At 45.3% G+C, this 19,982-nt stretch overlaps 1 pseudogene; it reads left to right on the top strand.

Moving 5' to 3' along the window:
* The first annotated feature begins 11,456 nt into the window (after positions 1-11,456).
* LOC148149370 (uncharacterized) lies at positions 11,457-18,989 on the top strand (annotated as a pseudogene).
* The last annotated feature ends 993 nt before the right edge of the window (positions 18,990-19,982 follow it).

Below are 19,982 nucleotides of genomic sequence, written 5' to 3'. Positions count from 1 at the left end.
CATTGGACTATCTGTAGTTCTAACAATGGCCACTCCTCCCAGTGGCACTGTTATAATTCCAGGTCTGGCAGATCTGAGAGTCATAGAGTCACAGAGATGCACAGCATGGAAACAGGGCCTTCGGTCCAACTTGTCCATGTCAACCAGATATCCCAACTTAATCTTGTCTCATTTGCCAGCATTTGGCCTTTATCCCTCTAAACCCTTCCTAGTCAAATACCCATCTGGATGCCTTTTAAATGTTGTAATTATACCAGCTTCCACTACTTCCTCCAGCAGTTAATTCCATATACACACCACTCCCGTGTGAAAATGTTGCCCCTTAGCTCCCATTTAAATTTTTCCCCTTTCACCCTGAACCTATGCCCTCTAGTTCTGGACTCTCCGACCCCATGGAAAAGATCTTGTCTATTTACGTTCTCCATGCGCCTCATGATTTTATAAACCTCTATAAGGTCACACTCAGCCTCCGATGCTCAAGGGAAAACAGCCTCAGCCTATTCAGTCTTGCCTTACAGCTCAAATCCTCCAACACTGGCAACATCCTTGTAAATCGTTTCTGAATTATTTCAAGTTTCACAACCTCCTTCCGAGAGGAGAGACCAGAATTGCACACAGTATTCCAAAAGTTGCCTAACCAATGTCTTTTACAGGGAGAAAGTGAAGATTGCAGATGCTGGAGATCAGAGTCGAGAGTGTGGTGTTGATGTTTCTGCTCCTCAGATGCTGCCTGACCTGCAGTGCAATTCCAGCACCACACTCTTAACAATGTTTTGTACAGTCGCAACATGACCTCCCAACTCCTATACTTAATGCTCTGACTAATAAATGAAAGCATACCAAATGCCTTCTTCACTACTGTATCTACCTGCAACTCCACTTCCAAGGAACTATGAACTGACACTCCAAGGTCTCTTTGGTTAGAAACACTCCCCATGACTTTACCCTTAAGGGTAGAAGTCCTGCATTGACCTGCCTTTCCAAAATGCAGCACCTCACATTTATCTAAATCAGACTTCATCTGCCACTCCTCAACCCATTGGCCCATCCGATCAAGATCACCTTGTACTCTGAGGATGTCTCTTCGCTATTCATTACACCTTCAATTTTGGTGTCATTTGCAAAATTAATAACTCTTCTTCCTATGTTCACATTCAAATCATGTATATAAATTACAAAAAGCAGTGGACCCAGCACCGATCCTTGTGGCACACCACTGATCACAGGCCTCTGGTCTGGAAAGGAACTCTCCACCACCACCCTCTGTCTTCTACCTTCCAGCCAGTTCTGTACAAATGGCTTGTTCTCCCTGTATTCCATGTGATCTAACCTTGCTAACCATGAGGAACCTGTCGAAAGCCTTACATGCACTATTCTGCCCTCATTAATCCTCTTGTGACTTCTTCAAGAAACTCAATCATGTTAGTGAGACATAATTTCTCACATACAAAGCCATGTTGATTATCCCTAATCAGTCCTTAGGCAAAAACAAGGACTGCAGATGCTGGAAACCAGAGTCTAGATTAGAGTGGTGCTGGAAAAGCACAGCAGGTCAGCCAGCATCCGAGGAGCAGGAAAATCGAGGTTTCGGGCAAAAGCCCTTCATCAGGAATAGAGGCAGGGTGCCTGCAGAGTGGAGAGATAAATTAGAGGGGGGTGGGGGTGGGGGGTGGGGAGAAAATATCATAGAGTTCTTGCCTTTCCAAATGCATGTAAATGCTGTCCCTCAGGATTCCCTCCAACAACTTCCCCACCACCCCGATGTCAGGCTCACAGGTCTGTAATTCCTTGGCCTTTCATTAGCACCTTTCTTAAATAGTAGTACCACATTAGCCAACCTCCAGTCTTCCGGCAGCTCACCTATGACTTCAGTGATACTAATATCTCAGCAAGGGGCCCAGCATCATTTCCCTAGCTTCACACAGTGTTTGAGGGTACATCTGATCAGATCCTGGGGATTTATCCACCTTTGTGTGTTTTAAGACATTCAGCACTTCCTCCTCTATAATATGGATATTTTTCAAGGTGTCACCATCTATTTCCATACATTCTATATTTTCCATGTACTTTTCTACAGTTAACACTGATGCAAAATACTAATTTAATATCTCCCCCATCTCCTGAGGCTCCACACATAGGCCACCTTGCTGATCTTAGAAGGGCCTTATTCACTCCCTAGTTACCCTCTGTCCTTAATGTATTTGTAAAAACCTTTTGGATTTTCCTTAACCCAAATTGCCATGGCTATCTCATGTCCCCTTTTTGCCCTTCTGATTTCCCTCTTAAGTATACTCTTACTGCCTTTATTCTCTTGTAAGACTTCACTCGATCTCTCCTGTCTATACGTGACATATGCTTCCTTCTTTTTTTAGCCAAACACTCAATTTCGTTAGTCATCCAGCATTCCCTATACCTACCAGCCTTTCCTTTCACCCTAACAGGAATATACTTTCTCTGGATTCTCGTTATCTCATTCCTGAAGGCTTCCCATTTTCCAGCCATCCCTTTACCTGTGAACATCTGCCCCCAATCAGCTTTCGAAAGTTCTTGCCTCATACCATCAAAATTAGCCTTCCTCTAATTTAGAACTTCAACTTTTAGATCTGATCTATCCTTTTCCATCATTATTTTAAAACTAATAGAATTATGGGCGTTGGCCCCAAAGTGCTCCCCCACTGACACCTCAGTCACCTGCCCTGCCTTATTTCCCAAGAGTTGGTCAAGTTTTGCACCTTCTCTAGTAGGTCCATCGACATACTGAATCAGAATTTTTTCTTGTACACATTGAACAAATTTCTCTCCATCTAAACCCTTGACGCTATGACAGTCCCAGTCTCTGTTTGGAAAGTTAAAATCCCCTACCATAACCACCCAATTATTCTTACAGATGTCTGAGATCTCCTTACAAATTTGTTTCTCAATTTCCCACTTACTACAGTACAATCCCAATAAGGTGTTCATCCCTATCTTATTTCTCAGTTCCACCCACATAACTTCCCTGGATGTATTTCCAGGAATATCCTCCCTCCGTACAGCTTAATGCTCTCCCTTATCAAAAAGCCATTCCCCCTCCTCTCTTTCTTCCCTTTCTATCCTTCCTGTAGCATTTGTATCTGGAACATTAAGCTGCCAGTCCTGTCCATCCCTGAGCCATATTTCTGTAATTGCTATAATATCCCAGTCCCATGTTCCTAATTATGCCCTGAGTTCATCTGCCTTCCCTGTTAGGCCCCTTGTATTGAAATAAATGCAGTTTAATTTATTAGACCCACCTTGTTCTCTGCTTTGTTCCTGCTGCCCTGACTGTTTGACTAGTTCCTTTTCCCAACTATACCAGTCTCAAAGTTAAAAATCACACAACACCAGGTTATAGTCCAACAGGTTTAATTGGAAGCACACTAGCTTTCGGAGCAACGCTCCTTCATCAGGTGATTGTGGAGGGCTCGATCGTAACACAGAATTTATAGCAAATATTTGCAGTGTGATGTAACTGAAATTATACATTGAAGAATTGATTATCTGTTAAGCCTTTCATCTGTTAGAATACAGTGATAGTTTCACTTCTTTCATGTGTAAATCACAAAACCCTTTTTTTTAAAAGTTGCATTCTCGGGTTAGCTGTTAACAATGGTGATAGCTAGACAATGTGTTGAAGGTGTTAGCCCCCTGTGTTCTCTGTCTATGACCTGATGTTTAGATTGATTCCAATCTAAAAAGTGAAATAACAGAGTTTTACATAAATTCATGCAGTTTTTGAACTCAGAGTTCGACATGAATCTATGTGGTTTTTGAACAAAGTGTAATGTAACTTTGTACCAGAAAAAATCACCACACACAATATATATGTGTGCATGTGGGTCTTTGTCTGTCTGTGTGTGTGTCTGTCTGGGGTGGGGGTTGTGAGTGTGAGAAAGTGTGTGCGTGTGTAGTGAGTACAGAGTGTCTTAAGTCTGTGAGCAGAGGCTGATAGCTAAGTTCGGTACCCACGGGAGGGCCTCAACCGGGACCTTGGGTTCATGTCACATTACAGGTGATCACCATTGCACTACACACACACACACACAGATATTCCTACACACACACACACACACTCTCACATGCACACGGACACAGATACACACAGACGCCCACACAGACACCCACACACACCCTTATAGACACACAGACTCCCACACATACACCCCCTCACAGACTTAAGACACTCTGCATTCACTACACACACACACACACACACTTTCTCACACTCACAACCCCCACCCCAGACAGACACACACACAGACAGACAAAGACACACATACACACATATATATTGTGTCTGGTGAATTTTTCTGGTACAAAGTTACATTGCACTTTGCTCAAAAACCACATAGATTCATGTCGAACTCTGAGCTTAAAAACTGCATGAATTTATGTAAAACTCTGTTATTTCACTTTTTAGATTGGAATCAATCTAAACATCAGGTCATAGACAGAGAACACAGGGGGCTAACACCTTCAACACATTGTCTAGCTATCACCATTGTTAACAGCTAACCTGAGAATGCAACTTTTTAAAAAAAAGGGTTTTGTGAATTACACAAGAAAGAAGTGAAACTATCACTGTATTCTAACAGATGAAAGGCTTAACAATCAATTCTTCAATGTATAATTTCAGTTACATCACACTGCAAATTTTTGCTATAAATTCTGTGTTACGATCGAGCCCTCCACAATCACCTGATGAAGGAGCGTTGCTCCGAAAGCTAGTGTGCTTCCAATTAAACCTGTTGGACTATAACCTGGTGTTGTGTGATTTTTAACTTTGTACACCCCAGTCCAACACCGGCATCTCCGAATCATACCAGTCTCAGATTGATCTCGTTCCTCACTGTCTTCCTGGGTCCCACCCCTACCTTACAATTATAAATCCTCCCGAGCAGCTCTAGCAAATCTCCCTGTCAGTCTATTTGTCCCCTTCCAGTTCAGGTGCAATCTGCCCTTCTTGTACAGGTCACTTCTATCCCAGACAAAATTCCAATGATCCAAAAAATGTTATCCCTTCTCCCCTGCAGCACCTCCTCAGCCACACATCCATCTGCTCTAACCTCCTATTCCTACCCTCACTAACTCGTAGCACCAGGAGTAATCCAGCTATTACTACCCTTGAGGAACTCCTTTTTAAATTCCTGCCTAACTTTCTATATTCTCCCTTCTGAATCTCATCCTTTTCTCTTCCTATATCATTAGTGCCAATGTGTCCAAGAATCTCCTGCTGGTCCTTCTCCTGTTTGATAACATTCTGCACCTTCTCTGAGATAACCTTGGTCCTGACGCCAGGGTGGCAACACATCATCCTGATTTCTCACTGCCAGCTACTGTCTGTCTCTACCACTGACTAGAGAGTCCCCTATCACAATCGATTGCTTTGAACTTGACATACCCCTCATTACATTAGAACCATTCTTAGTAGCAGAAATTTGGCTGTTTGTGCTACATTCCCCTGAGAGTTCATCACCCCGTATATTTTCTAAAACAGCACACTTGTTTGAGATGGGAGTGTGGTGCTGGAAAAGCACAGCAGGTCAGGCAGCCTCCAAGGAACAGGAGAAATGACAGTCCACTGCCTTATCCTAACCACCCGATGCCCAGAGGAAGAACACCTCATCTTTCACCATGGGACCCTCCAACCACAGGATATCAATGTGGATTTCACTAGTTTCCTCATTTCCCTGTCCCTGTCGTTATCCCAGATCCAACCTTCCAACTCGGCACCACCCTCATGACATGTCCTACCTGTCCTTCTTCCTTCCCACCTATCCGCATCAACCTCCTCTCTGACCTATCATCTTTACCCTCACCTTCATCTACCTATCGCACTTCCAGCTACCTTCCCCCCAGTCCCATCTCCCCCTCCCATTTATCTCTCTACCCCCTCGGATCACAAGCCTCATTCCTGATGAAGGGCTCTTACCCGAAATGTTGATTCTCCTGCTCCTTGGATGCTGCCTGTTCTGCTGTGCTTTTGCAGCAGATACATTACTGTATCAGACAGCAACGTCAATTTCTTTGACCGTGTGGTCTCTGCCTTTGTCTGTCTTCCTCCTTTTTAGAGTGCCATTGTTTTGATCTTTTTCCCTCAAAGTTCCAAAATAATACAACAGCTTTTAAAGTGGTAAATGTTGCTCCTGGAATTGGAGGAAATCAACTCCAACACCTAAAATACCTAAAATAAAAGAAGCGCTTATAGCTACAATTTTTCTCCCATCCTCCATCTTGGACTACCCTTCTGTAGTGAGCAAGGAAATCTCCTGCTGATTACCATATACCATCCTCCCCAGGCTGATGAATCTGTACTTCTCCATGTTGAACAACACTTAGAAGAAGTACTGGGGGTGGCGTGGGTGTACAACATACTCTGGGTTGGAATTTCAATGTCCACTGCCAGTCGTTCAGCAACAGCACTACTGATCGAGCTGGTTGGGTCCGAAAGGGCATAGCTTCTAGACTGAGTGTGTGACAAGTGGTTCAGGAACCAACAAGAGGGAAAAACATATGTGACCCGCATCTTCACCTATCTGCTGGCAGCAGACGTATCTGTCCCTGACAGTTTTGGTAAGAGTGACCATCACACAGTCCCTGTGGAGATGAAGTCTCACCTTCACATTGAGAGAACCATCCATTATGTTATGTGGCACTCACCCTGCTAAATAAGACAGACCTCAAAAATATCTACCGACTTAAAACTGGCAGCCATGAGGCACTGTGGGCCACCAACAGCAGCAGAATTGTACTCCAGATCAATCTGCAGCTTCATGACCTATCCCTCACTCAACCATTATAATCAAGTCGGGGATCAAATTGGTGTAATGGAGAGTGTAGGAGGGCATGCCAGGAGCAGCACTAGGCATACCTAAAAATGAGGTGCTAACCAGGTGAAGCTACCAAACAGAACAACTTGCATGCCAAATAGAATAAACATAAAGTGACGGACAGAGTTAAACAATCCCACAACCAACAGATCACATCTAACCTTTACAGTTCAACTACATCTCATCATAAATGATGGTGAACAATTAAACAACTCAATGGAAAAGGAGGTTCCATAAATATCCCCATCCTCAATGATGCAAAAGCCCTGTGCATCAGGGCAACAGATAAGGCTGAAGCATTCACAACAATCCTCAGCCAAAGTGTCAAGTAGGTGACCATCTCAGCTCCTCCAACAGTTCCCAGCATCACAGATACCAGTCTTCAGCCATACTGGTTCACTCCATGTGATATTAAGAAACAGTTGGAGACACTGGATATTGCAAAAGCTATGGGCCCTGACAACATTCTGGCAATAGTACTGAAGATATGTGCTCCTAAACTTGCTGGAGCCCTAGCCAAGCTGTTCCAATACAGTTACAACACTGAAATCTACCTGACTGTGTGGAAAATTGCACAGATATGCCCTGTACATAAAAGGCAGGACAAATCCAACCCAGCCAATTACCAGGCCATCAGTGTACCCTCAATTTATCAGGAAAGTGATGAAAGGTGTCATCAACAATGCTATCAAGCAGCAGCTGCTCAGCAATAACCTTCTCAAAGACGCCCAGTTTGGGTTCTACCAGGGGCACTCAGCTCCTATAAAAGGCATCAAGAGCTATGGAACGAAAGTAAGACAAGGCATTGAGACAGATCTGACTGAAGACCAGACTGAATAAACGGACAAGGTCTTTTCCCTGGGGTGGGGGAGTCCAGAACTATAGGGCATAGGTTCAGGGTGAAAGGGGAAAAATTTAAATGGGACCTAATGGGCAGCTCTTTCACACAGAGGGTGGTGTGTATATGGAATGAGCAGCCAGAGGAAGTGGTGGAAGCTGCTAGAATTACAACATTTAAAAGGCATCTGGATGGATATATGAGTAGGAAGAGTTTGGAGGGATATGGGCCAAGTGCTGGCAAATGGAACTAGATTAGGTTAGGATATCTGGTTGGCATGAACGTGTTGGACTGAAGGGCCTTTTTCAGTGCTGTACATCTCTATGACTCAATGACTCTAAGATCTGCCAGACCTGGAATTATAACAGTGCCACTGGGAGGAGCGGCCATTGTTAGAACTATAGATAGTCCCACGAGGTGAAGTCTCAGGCCAGAGTGGAGGTAATTGTCAGGGATATGGGAGGAGACGTGAGGAGGGAGAGAGATGACTGGAACGATGGCGTACCAAGGGGAGGCAGATCTTGAGGTTGTTTTGTGAGGGCCCGGTTTTGATGGAGAACGGATTGGCAAAAGAGACCAAAGGCATGAATTCTCTGGGTTTGCCAGCTGAGCATAAATTGACTTACCAAGCAACATCTCTTCCATCTCCTTCCGCAAAGCCATTTCAAACCTCCTCTGTCTGTTCTCAAAATTGAGACTGAGTGAAAAGGTAGTCCAGGCCATCGTGGGCCTCGTCTACCCCTGTAAAACTGAGAATTGGTGAGGAGCAGGCAAGAGCATACTTTGAAGAACATTTGTATCATTTTATGGACATCCACAACTGGAAATGTACTGGTAGGGGCCTGTAAAGTTCTTCCAAGAGCTGCTGAGCTTGGGTCTGAGAATCAGAAATGGTGGGGCACTAAGTAGCAAGTGTAACCTGAGCACATTGTTCCAAGAGGCAATCACACCTGTTCGATTCAGTAGAGATCTAAAAGTTTTCAGGGTGGCTCAACAAGTTGACCATTGTCGTCGAGACCAATTTGAGCAGAGGGAGTGAAAAATTAAGTAGTAGGTTTCGGGGACAGTATGGTTAGGGGACTGTAGAGAAATCCCTGCAGCCATGACTGGGAGTTACCAATCCAGCCCTCATGACTGGTGGGGATGAAACTAGATAAAGAGGGGAAGGATCCAATTGTTGTCGTCCATGAAGGAATCTACGAAATAAATCGAACTAAGAATGACATTCTGCGATGGATGTTTGAGGAATTATGATCCAAATTAGAATGTAAAATCTGAAAGGTCATAATTTTGGATTGTTAACTAAACCATTTATCAATTTGCAAAGGGACTAACAAATAAGAAGGTCAGACATGTAACTGGAATACTACTTTGTAGGTCACTGGAACCAGTATTGAGAAAAGAGGAAGTTATTCCACTGAGATGGGCTTCTGGTAAATTGTGGTCAATCAAATAACTAAACAGCACTTATAAAAAAAGGAGTGGCAGCATCCGAGGAGCAGGAATGCTCTTTGGATGCTGCCTGATCTGCTGTGCTTTTCCAGCACCACTCTGATCTAACTCTGGTTTCCAGCATCTGCAGTCCCCACCGTGCCTAATAAAAGAGGCACGGTGGCTCAGCGGTTAGCACTGCTGCCTCACAGTGCCAGAGACCGGGGTTCAACTCCTGCCTCAGGCAACTGTCTGTGTGGAGTTTGCATATTCTCCCCGTGTCTGCGTGGGTTTCCTCCGGGTGCTCCAGTTTCCTCCCACACTCCAAAGATGTGCAGGTTAGGTGAATTGGCCATGCTAAATCTGCCCGTAGTATTGGTGAAGAGGTAAATGTCAGGGAATGGGTCTGGGTGGGTTGCTCTTCGGATGGTCAGTGTGCACTTGTTTCCACAATGTAAGTAATCCAATCTAATCTAAAAAAGGAAATGAGTGGAAGAATTTGGAGAATTGCAATTGAGGAAATATCAAGGCTCTGGAGCAGAGTAAAATGGTATTTAGGTGGAACAATTAATATAGTGCACCAGCAAAGCACAAGGTCAAAAGGCATTAGTGTCCACCCGCGCACACCAGGCCTTGTTATCACACATTCTGCAATTACACACTACGTAATGTTAGCCATTAACACTCTCTATTAACAGCTATTCAGCTCCTCAGCCTCCTAGCTGGATCGTTATCTGCTCCTTTGGCTTTCTAACTGTTCTCTCTTTGAGCTCTATCCCAAACTGTCATTTACTCCGTACTGCCTCCCCCACACCCTGTCTTCTGCATGGAAACTGACATTTTTCTAGCTACCATCAGTTCTGAGGAAGGGTCACCAGACCTGAAACGTTAACTCTGATTTCTCTTCACAGATGCTGCCAGACCTGCTGAGCTTTTCCAGCAACTTTTGTTTTTATTTCTGATTTACAGCATCCGCTGTTCTACAATCACCAGTTGAGGCTTGAGAGGAAAATTTGGACAATCTTTTTGATACCAAGCATTTGAATTTGTTCATTCTTATCCTGCTTTGTCACTATATTCGCTATTGCTTGTGCAACACTAAAGAAGGGAATATTCCCTCACAAGCTATTGGATCAAAAAAGACAAAAGGAGCTTTTCCTTCCTCTTTGCACTAAATTCCCTTTTGTACCAAATTGCAGGCGTCAGCACTCTATGCTACCCATTCTGTGTTAGCAAATGCTAATCATTTACATGGAGCTTATGACCAAAACTTAAATGAGAATTCCGAATTCAGTTTGCCATTGCAGTGATTAACACCTATTGAGACAAACACTTCTGCTCACTGACAGCAAACTACCACTGATTAGCAGCTTCAGTTAGCCAGACATCTTAGAAACCTAAGTTTTTTTTAATGATTTTCAAAGTTCTAAGACAAATTTTAGATGTTGAACTGAATTTCAGCAAAAGACTACTTACCAGCGAATTCCTGTTTGAATCCAATTCCTCTCACTCTATCAAAGAAGCGCTCAATTCCCTGATCACTCTGTGTTCCATAGTCTGTGAAGTAGCAAATACTAAAAGAAAAGCAAAGTACTTGCAAATTATTGCGATCTGAAACTCAGCTGGTGTGGTAGCATTTGTAAAGAGAGAAACAGTTGATATTTCAAGTCTAATATGACTCTTCTTCAGGGATATTAATTCCTTCCCCATCCCTATCCAAAGCATACAAAATAGCTCATGTGCCCAAAATTTGATATTTTAAGTTAACCCACAGCTGGAGAAATCAGGCTTGACGGAAAATTGGCTAAACAAAATGAAACAGCAGCCAGTAGCTGTTGGCTACAGAGAACAGTGGAAACCAAGGTCAAAAAGGCTACAAAGGTCAAGGGGAACCAATTGCAACCAACCTGGTGTTTGTGTATTGGAGAATGTTGATCAGAAGTTCTTGATTGCCTGAGTATGTGCACTGTACATCTCCCAGCTAACAACAGTGAAAGGTTAGGTGTGACCCCATTGGACAAAGGCAACAGAACATTTTGGAAGGTCTGGTGTGAGAGCAAGGGAATCTGGAGGGGGTGGTGGGGATGGTGAAAGAATAAAAGCACACATAGCCTCAGTGAAAACTCAACCTGGCTCAACCTAGAGAGAGAGAGAGAAGATCTGCCCTGACCTGCAAGACTCACCTTTGTGGAAGACAGCCAGCTCTACGAAGGAGATTCCACAGGCTCAGCTCAAACACATGGATCATTGCTGTTAATACCCTTTCACAGACAGGTGGAGCTAGATAGAGAATAAATAATATGGGTATTTGGGAAATGCTTGCATGTTGGAATTTAAATATGGAATATTTTGTTAGTAAAATTGAGTTGAAGCACAAACCAAATTCTGTACCCTTTTACTGGCCTGACAAACAAGAGCTCTTGGATAAAGTGTTTTTAGTACACAAACTGGTCAAAGTGTCTAAAGCATGGACAACAGTTCTTCCAGGTAAAGGGAGCAAAGGTTATGGGGAGAAAACAGAAATAGAGTGTTGGGTTGGACGATCAGCCATGATCATATTGAATGGCGGAGTAGGCTTGAAGGGCTGAATGGTCTACTGCTCCATTATTCTATTTATCTTTGTTTCTACAAGGGAACAAGAAACAAGAGTTGTCCACTCGGCCTTTCAAGCCTGTTCTGCTATTTAATTAAATCACGGCTGATCTAATTTCAACCTCAACTCTAAATTCCTGTATACCATTGATCATCCTTCATCCTCTTGGTAATCAAGAATCCATCTATCTCTGCCTTAAAAATGTTTAAAGATTCTGTATCTGCTGCCTTTTTGAGGAAGGGAATCCCAGAGATTCAAACCTCCTGAGAGAAAATAAGTTACCTCATCTCTGCCTTAAATGAAAACCCCTTTGTTTTGAAACTATGACCCATGGTTCTAGATTCTCTCACAAGAGGAAACATCCTTTCCACATCAACCTGGTCAGGCCCCTCAGGATCTTGTACATTTCAAGTAAATCAGCGCTGATTCTTCTGAATTCCAGTGAATACAGGCGTCTAACCTTTCAGCTTTCCCAGTCGACAATGATCAGCTGCCAAACCTTTGGAAAAGCTCATGCTAGGCTGAGCTTGTAAGGAGAAAGTGAGGTCTGCAGATGCTGGAGATCAAAGTTGAAACTTTATTGCTGGAACAGCACAGCAGGTCAGGCAGCATCCAGGGAACAGGAGATTCAACGTTTCGGGCACAGGCCCTTCTTCAGGAATGAGCAGAGAGTGTTCAGCAGGAGAAGATAAAAGGTAGGGAGGAGGGACTTGGAGGAGGGGCGTTGGAAATGTGATAGGTGGAAAGAGGTCAAGGTGAGGGTGATAGGTCGGAGTAGGATGGAGGCGGAGAGGTCAAGAAGAAGACTGCAGGTCAGGAAGGCGGTGCCGGGCTGGAGGGATTCGGCTGAGACAAGGTGGGGGGAGGGGGGATGAAGAAACTGGTGAAGTCCAAGTTCATCCCCTGTGGTTGGAGGGTTCCCAGTCGGAAGATAAGACGCTCCTCCTCCGACCGTCGGGTTGTTGTGGTTTGGCGGTGGATGAGTCCAATGACCTGCATATCCTCGGTGGAGTGGGAGGGGGAGTTGAAATGCTGTGCTACAGAGTGGTTGGGTTGGTTCGTCCGGGTGGCCCAGAGGTGCTCTCTGAATCGCTCCACAAGTAGGCGGCCTGTCTCCCCAATATAGAGGAGGCCACACCGGCTGCAGCGGATGCAGTAGATGATGTGGGTGGAGGTGCAGGTGAATCTGTGGCGGATATGGAAGTTTCCTTTGGGGCCTTGGAGAGAAGTGAGGGGGGAGGTGTGGGCGCAAGTGTTGCACCTCCTGCGGTTGCAAGGGAAGGTGCCGGGAGTGGAGGTTGGGTCGGTGGGGGGTGTGGATCTGACAAGGGAGTCGCGGAGGGAGTGGTCTCTACGGAAAGCTGATAGAGGAGGGGAGGGAAATATATCCTTGGTGCTGGGGTCTGTTTGGAGGTGGCGGAAGTGACGGCGGATGATGCGCTGTACATGGAGATTGGTGGGGTGGTAGGTGAGGACCAGTGGGGTTCTGTCCTGGTGGCGGTTGGAGGGGCGGGGCTCAAGGGCGGAGGAGCGGGAAGTGGAGGAGATGCGGTGGAGGGCACCGTCGACCACGTCGGGGGGGAAATTGCGGTCCTTGAAGAAGGAGGCCATCTGTGTTGTACGTATTTTGAACTGGGAGCAGATGCGGCGGAGACGAAGGAATTGGGAGAATGGGATGGCGTTTTTACAGGGGGCAGGATGGGAGGAGGTGTAGTCCAGGTAGCTGTGGGAGTCGGTTGGTTTGTAGTAGATGTCCGTGTTGATTCGGTCGCCTGAGATAGAAACAGAAAGGTCTAGGAAGGGGAGGGAGGAGTCCAAGACTGTCCAGGTGAATTTGAGGTCGGGGTGGAAGAAGCGAAGAAGCGAAGAAGCGGAAATCCTGGAGCTTGTAAGGATGTAGGTCTTCAGTTATGTGGAAAGACTTGATTGTTCTCCTTGCGAACAGAGATTTAATGGGTGGCTATCAGAGATGTCACTTCATTAAACTAATGAAGAGTTTTGATCATGTCGGTCAGGAGAAATTGTTTCTGCTCACAGAAGGGTCACTGACCCATCAATACTGCTTGAAGTGAATCGACAAAAGGACAATGGGAATTTTTTTATGTAATGGAGTAAGTTGTTAAGATCTGCATTGCACTGCTGAGAAATGGGACAGATACGGATTCAATGATGAATTTCAAAAGGAAGTTGCATACATATCTGTAAAAACAACATTTGCATGGCAATGGGCAGACAGCAAGATTAATGAAACATATTTGATGTATGATTCAAAGGACCAGCACAGGCATGATGGGCCCAATGGCATCCTTAATTTCATTCATTGATTGGCTAGCCAAACAATGAATGAATAAAAAGCTCTTAGATTCAACAAAATCAAACAAAGCAGACAGAAATGAATGAAAGCATTGACAAACCAGAGGCTATTCCCAAACCAGAATTCTACACTCAGTTCACAATGTCTTCCTGCTGGCTGTGGACATACACTCCTCTCTTCAGCATTGACCCATGTAGTGCATCAATTCCATCGAAAACAAAGTGTCTCCATGGATCTATCGGTGAATTAGCACCGACGTCTGTTAAAGGCTTCAAGTACTGTGCAAACTGTGACTGCATGTTCACAATGACCTACATGTGTAACCATTTCTTCGGCTCAAACTTCTGCTCTCAACATAACAAAGCGCGCCCAAAAGGGAAGACTGAAGCATTCTTCACCTCACACTGAAATATAAAAAGAGGAAAAGATATTGCAGGGCTGAGGAGCAAACAGGAGGGAATGGGACTAAAACAGAAATTGCTGAAGAAACTCAGCAGGTCTGGCAGCATCTATGGAATGAAAATAGAGTTAACATTTCCCCCCCAAAAAACTACTTTCTCTAAACAGATGCTGCCAGCCTTACTGAGTTTCTTCAACACTTTCTGTTTTTGTTTCAGATTTCCAGTGTCTACTGTTCTTTGCTTTGTTTTAGGGATGGGACATATTGGATGACTCTTTCAAAGAGTTGCTGAAGATACAATGAACTGATGGACTCATTCTGCACTGTGTAATTCTGGACACCAATTCCATACTGCAGTAGCCTCTTCCCATAATGGCCACTACTGTCTCCTTCAAAGGAATTTGAACATGTAGATTTTTCATTAAATAGTGCTGTCTCCTGCAGTTTTCCTGCATGAAAGAAGGAATTGTCTCAAGGAGTGTTGGGTAAAGGTTTTGGGCATGTGGCTGTCATGATTGAATAGCTACTAATATTTGTAAGCTGTGAAATGTGGGTGCAAGGGCTTCACAGTACTGGGAGGAGAAAGTGAGGTCTGCAGATGCTGGAGATCAAAGTTGAAACTTTATTGCTGGAACAGCACAGCAGGTCAGGCAGCATCCAGGGAACAGGAGATTCGACGTTTCGGGCACAGGCCCTTCTTCAGGAATGAGCAGAGAGTGTTCAGCAGGAGAAGATAAAAGGTAGGGAGGAGAAACTTGGAGGAGGGGCGTTGGAAATGTGATAGGTGGAAAGAGGTCAAGGTGAGGGTGATAGGTCGGAGTAGGATGGAGGCGGAGAGGTCAAGAAGAAGACTGCAGGTCAGGAAGGCGGTGCCGGGTTGGAGGGATTCGGCTGAGACAAGGTGGGGGGAGGGGGGATGAAGAAACTGGTGAAGTCCAAGTTCATCCCCTGTGGTTGGAGGGTTCCCAGTCGGAAGATAAGACGCTCCTCCTCCGACCGTCGCGTTGTTGTGGTTTGGCGGTGGATGAGTCCAATGACCTGCATATCCTCGGTGGAGTGGGAGGGGGAGTTGAAATGCTGTGCTACAGGGTGGTTGGGTTGGTTCGTCCGGGTGGCCCAGAGGTGCTCTCTGAATCGCTCCGCAAGTAGGCGGCCTGTCTCCCCAAAATAGAGGAGGCCACACCGGCTGCAGCGGATGCAGTAGATGGTGTGGGTGGAGGTGCAGGTGAATCTGTGGCGGATATGGAAGTTTCCTTTGGGGCCTTGGAGAGAAGTGAGGGGGGAGGTGTGGGCGCAAGTGTTGCACCTCCTGCGGTTGCAAGGGAAGGTGCCGGGAGTGGAGGTTGGGTCGGTGGGGGGTGTGGATCTGACAAGGGAGTCGCGGAGGGAGTGGTCTCTACGGAAAGCTGATAGGGGAGGGGAGGGAAATATATCCTTGGTGCTGGGGTCTGTTTGGAGGTGGCGGAAGTGACGGCGGATGATCCGCTGTACATGGAGATTGGTGGGGTGGTAGGTGAGGACCAGTGGGGTTCTGTCCTGGTGGCGGTTGGAGGGGCGGGGCTCAATGGCGGAGGAGCGGGAAGTGGAGGAGATGTGGTGGAGGGCACCATCGACCACGTCGGGGGGGGAAATTGCGGTCCTTGAAGAAGGAGGCCATCTGTGTTGTACGTATTTTGAACTGGTCCTCCTGGGAGCAGATGCGGCGGAGACGAAGGAATTGGGATTGTGCTGATTGTGTGAGGGAGATAAGTCACATGCATGTTAGATATGAATCTTGATTGATAAAAATCACTTGTGTCTGTACACACGGACAAAGAAGGACAGTGATTCGACTGGGACAGCGCGTCCATTCTAGCACAAAGTCAGCAAAGGCATGCACAAGAATTCCTGGAGGCCTGGCATTCAACTCAGAACTCCATGAACAAACATGTAGAGTTAGACTCCATATATCAGCCACTAAGAAACAAAACCAGAAATGCTATCACTCACCGCAGCAAACTGGGACGCACACATAAATTGCAAGCTGGACAGAACACCAACGCTTCACCAGAGGCAGACTGATGATGTTACCTGATATGGCAATGAAATGTCTGCAAACGTACCAGCTCAACAAGCAAGTCAACAATCTCAAGATTATTGATAATGTGGTCACAGAATTGCCATTAACTGAGTAGCCAATGAGGTTAGCAGTGCACTTGTTTAGCTATTGCTATGGCACTCCTGAGCTGGATAACTCCTGGCAGATATCCAGGCCTGTAGGGCTTTGTGATAATGGTGGTGTTCTGGTGTTAGCACTGGACCTATAATCCATAGGCCCAGTCTAATACCCTGGAAACAAGTGTTCGAACCCTGCCTCAGTAAGTGATAGAATTTAAGTTCACTTAATTATTCTGGAGATGAAAGCTTGCTTCTGTCAAAGTGTCCAAGGCAATTATCATTAATTGATGTCAAAACCCATCCAGTTCAATATTAGATTATACGTGAACAAGGAACAAGAGTAGGCCACACGGCCCTTTGGGCCTGCTCTGTTATTTAATAAAATGGTAGCTGATTTGATTTTACCTTTACTGTGCAAACTTTAATATTTCCTATAATTTTTCATCCCCTCAGCGATCAAGAATCTAAGAACAACCTTAGCTGATCAGGCAGACATGGGACTCCTGCAATGTGGTTGATTCGTAACTGCTTTCTTCAATGGCCGCCATTACTTAGATCGAGAGGCAATGAGGAATGGACAACAAATACTCAGCATTGCCAATGACGCCACATCTCATGAAAGAATAAAGAGAAATAACTTGCCATTGAGATCCACACTATTGCTTGACTTCTAAACATGTGACTTGAGGAAACCTGAGGGAATAGGACACCTTCTCACCTTCTATCTCTTTCAACAAGGCCTACAATGTTGATAAATTTGTTTCTTACATCTCTCCCATGATCATCTGTTACTGAGTTTTCCCCTTCTCAATATCTGGAATAATCATACAATTGCAAGAACATATTTCCGACTTAATGGCACAATCTGGTATTGCGATATGCTGGCTAGCTTTAAATAGTGTTGGGCTCTCATAACATCTGATCTCCAGATACCTTGAGCCAAAATGCAACTTGGAAGCACTGGCAACATACAAGCACTAGTAAGTGTGTCTTATGACTCATCATGATCTCTGTGCCCGTATTGTGGGGTGATATAATTTGAAATCATACAATCCCTACAGTGTGGGAGCAGGTCTTTTGGCCCATCAAGTCCACCTCATCCCTGTAATCCTGCATTTCCCAAGGCTAATCCACCTAGCCTGCACATCCCTGGACAATATGGGTAATTTAGCATGGCCAATCCATCCAAACCTGCACATCTTTGGACTGTGGGAGGAAGCCAGAGCACCCACAGGAAATCCAAGCAGACACAGGGAAAACATACAGAGCAGTTGATCTTCCATAATTACACCGGCACCACTCCCCACCTCTTCCTCCGCTACATTGATGACTGCATTGGTGTCACCTCGTGCTCCCGCGAGGAGGTTGAGCAATTCATCAACTTCACCAACGCATTCCACCCTGACCTTAAATTTACCTGGACCATCTCTGACACCTCCCTCCCCTTCCTGGACCTCTCCATCTCCATTAACGACGACTGACTTGACACTGACATTTTTTACAAACCCACCTACTCCCACAGCTTCCTGGATTACACCTCATCCCACCTTACTTCTTGCAAAAATGGCATCCCGTATTCCCAATTCCTCCGCCTCCGCCGTATCTGCTCCCAGGAGGACCAGTTCCACCACAGAACACACCAGATGGCCTCCTTCTTTAGAGACCGCAATTTCCCTTCCCACGTGGTTAAAGATGCCTTCCAACGCATCTCGTCCACATCCCGCACCTCCGCCCTCAGACCCCACCCCTCCAACCGTTACAAGGACAGAACACCCCTGGTGCTCACCTTCCACCCTACCAACCTTCGCATAAATCAAATCATCCGCCGACATTTCCGTCACCTCCAAACAGACCCCACCACCAGGGATATATTTCCCTCCCCACCCCTTTCCGCCTTCCGCAAAGACCGTTCCCTCCGTGACTACCTGGTCAAGTCCACGCTCCCCTACAACCCACCCTCCCATCCTGGCATTTTCCCCTGCCACCGCAGGAACTGTAAAACCTGCGCCCACACCTCCTCCTTCACCTCTATCCAAGGCCCTAAAGGAGCCTTCCACATCCATCAAAGTTTTACTTGCACATCCACTAATATCATTTATTGTATCCGTTGCTCCCGATGCGGTCTCCTCTACATTGGGGAGACTGGGCGCCTCCTAGCAGAGCGCTTTAGGGAACATCTCCGAGACACCCGCACCAATCAACCATGTCGCCCCGTGGCCCAACATTTCAACTCCCCCTCCCACTCTGCCGAGGACATGGAGGTCCTGGGCCTCCTTCACCGCCGCTCCCTCACCACCAGATGCCTGGAGGAAGAACGCCTCATATTCCGCCTCGGAACACTTCAACCCCAGGGCATCAATGTGGACTTCAACAGTTTCCTCATTTCCCCTTCCCCCACCTCACCCTAGTTCCAAGCTTCCAGCTCAGCAATGTCCCCATGACTTGTCCAGACTTGTTCTACCTGCCTATCTCCTTTTCCATCTAACCACTCCACCATCTCCTCCCTGACCTATCACCTTCATCCCCTCCCCCACTCACCCATTGTACTCTATGCTACTTTCTCCCCACCCCCACCCTCTAGCTTATCTCTCCACGCTTCAGGCTCACTGCCTTTATTCCTGATGAAGGGCTTTTGCCCAAAACGTCGATTTTGAAGCTCCTTGGATGCTGCCTGAACTGCTGTGCTCTTCCAGCACCACTAATCCAGAACTCTACACAGTTGCCCAACATTGGAATCAAGCAGCAATGCTAGCTACTGAGCCACCCTGCCACCCCAATATTTGCTGCCCTCAATTTGCCAGTCCATATAATATTGGTGAAAGTGAAACCATCTAAAATGAATCAGGGGCATACAATCCAAAGTAGATGGACTATTGACGTTGACAGGAAGGGAAATATACATCTATGGCATGTTGAAAATTTACAAATTTTGCAGATATAACATAAGACAATAATGCGAATCAATGACCCTGAGTTTGATGGACACCTTTATAAGCATTTTTGTTAATCACATGCCAAGCATCAGTTATTTACAAACTGGTTACGTATTTATAAAAAAAAATTTGCAGAGAGCACTCAGATTAATTAAAATTTAAATTATATTACTTCTCATTATCAGGAACTTAATTTCACATGCATAAAACAACACAGTTAAAGGTTGCAATATAATCTCAATAAAGTGATTAATTAAGGATCAGTTAAAATATTGAGGGCCTTATTTTGCACCTTTAACTTTCATGAGAAGTAGATATGTACAAATTGGTCAAGATCGAGTTTAAATTGGTAATGAGATTCCTTCCATTGAATTCCTGGGAGTCATGCTAAAATACATTTACAGAAATTAATGGGAACAATAATATATGCATTATTATGGACTAGGTAAAGGTCAGTTATGAAAAATC

This window comes from Chiloscyllium plagiosum, unplaced genomic scaffold (assembly GCF_037043375.1).
Source record: "Chiloscyllium plagiosum isolate Xiang-an unplaced genomic scaffold, Cpla_swu_hap1 HiC_scaffold_8, whole genome shotgun sequence".
NCBI lineage: Eukaryota > Metazoa > Chordata > Chondrichthyes > Orectolobiformes > Hemiscylliidae > Chiloscyllium > Chiloscyllium plagiosum.
This window is presented reverse-complemented; position numbering and strand designations above follow the sequence as displayed.